Genomic DNA, 2,117 nt, shown 5'->3' on the forward strand with positions numbered 1-2,117 from the left:
TTCAAAAGGGCTGCCTCCCAGGACGCGCGCCTTCCTGCCTGGGAGCTCCGGAGTCAACCACAGGGGAGACGCCTTTGTGGGTCCTGGAAGGGTTCCATCCCCGGGGCCCTCCGTGGCTGGGGCGCTCGGGTCTGTGAGGCGCCGCCTCCCGCCCTGATGAGCTCTGCCGGCCAGGCCACTCCCGCCCTCCCTTTTTCACGCGCGCCAGCACGGGGGGACCTCACAGGCGCGGCCTGTCTCTGGTGGTGCTAGTGTTAAAGAACCCGCCTGCCAGTGTAGCAGACTCAAGAGATGCCGGTTTGATTCTTGGGTCAAGAAGATCCCCTGGAGAAGGAAATGGCAACCCACTCCAGTGTTCTTGCCTGGAGAATCCCACGGACAGAGGAGCCTGGTGGGCTACAGTCCAGGGGGTTGCAAAGAGTCGGACACTCACACACAGGCATCATCTTGAATTCTCACTCATATGATAACAGCTGAGTCTGTTAAATAAAATACAAAACCAAGCAGAACCGACCAACACAGCGGGGACTGGAGTGGATGTGTGGGTCAGCTCCCTTGGCACAGGCACCTGGGTGGGGGTTGTGTGTCTGGGTCTGGGTGCCCTCACACCAATGTGCATCACATAACTGTCCACGTACGTGTAAAACTTCATCACCTTGTCACATGGGATTTGTGCATTCTGCCAACCACAGCCCTTCCTGCCCTCTTGTCCTTAGCAGAAGCCAGTGACCAGCTCTGGCCCCTGAACAGAAACCATGGCCAGTCCCCTTGCTGGCCAGCAGTGAGACATCGCTGATACTCTGCCTCCGGGTGCTGCAGCGTCCTCACTTGTGCCGTGGGCACGGTGGTGCTACAAGGTCAGCTGACCATCAGGAATATCACATAAGGGCTCCCTGCTGGCGCAGTGGGTAAGAATCTGCCTGCCAGGGCAGGGACCTTGGTTGATGTCTGGTCTGGGGAGATCCCGTGTGCCGTGGGGCAGCTAAGCCTGTGCGCCACAACTATTGCACCCTGCCTCCAGAGCCCGTGCTTCATGGGAAGAGAGTGGCCTGCACTCGCCACAACTAGAGAAAGCCTGTGCACAGCAGTGAAGACCCAGCACAACCAAGAAATAGAATATTTTTTAAAAAGAATATCAAATAAGGAAATGTGTATGTAGTACATTTTTTTAAGAAAAGCTCTAGAAAGACCTCAAAATGTGTCCCCAAACCTCCAAAACGGTCTTGAGGTTTCCAAATGGTGTGGGTTCTCTCTCCTCATTTTCTGGAAAAGTGAGTGTGAGGCACAGCTCCAGAACTTGCATCCCTGTGGGTTAGGCAGACCCATGGCACCAGCTACACTGCCGGGGGGCTTCTGTTTCCAGCGTCAGATCTGCTAGGCTGACGGGATCAGGAGGTAGCTGGAGATGAGCAACTCTGGAATTCAGCAAGCAAGCAAAAATCGTACATTTTAGGTGGATTTGTAGTGTGAACCAGGTGGATTTGTAGTGTGAATCAGGTGGATTTGTAGCGGGAAACAGTGATGGAGGCGTGCAGGAGGAAGCATGCTGCTCACCAGAATGTAAAGGCGATGAGAAAGCTAAAGATGCTGCCAGGAATGGCTCCTGTGCGAGACACAGCTCTAGAGAGGGGATTATCTGGAGAGAGATGAAGGCTCAGTTTCCGAGTTAGTGCTTGGTAACAAGTAGCCTTATTCCAAAACCCGACCCAATTTTTGCCACTGACTGCCGAGGCTCCTCTCCCCAGCCAGAGAGCCTGAGTGTGTGATGAGCTGAGAGTGCAGAGGCCCTCGGCCGAGACCCTTGGGAGCAGCTCTCCTGGTTCTTCAAGGCCACCTTGTGTGCACACATGTTGGGGTGCACCCTGGGGGGCAGGACACCCCAAAATCAAGCACACAGGAACCTCAGCAGGCAGGTGTGCTCACCCAGGTGTGCACCTGAGGAGTGTGAACAGCTGACATGAGCTCAGGCCAGGGTTTGCTTCCCCAGGAGTGTGCCGCCGGCCTACGACAGGACTTGAAGATTATCAGCAGACACGGTGTTGAAGACCTGTGCTGTCAACCAACATTGCCCACAAAATTTCAGAGAATGCAGAAAGACAAAGAGAAGAGGCAGGACC

The sequence above is a fragment of the Capricornis sumatraensis genome, chromosome 10, assembly GCF_032405125.1.
Source record: "Capricornis sumatraensis isolate serow.1 chromosome 10, serow.2, whole genome shotgun sequence".
Taxonomy (NCBI): Eukaryota; Metazoa; Chordata; class Mammalia; order Artiodactyla; family Bovidae; genus Capricornis; species Capricornis sumatraensis.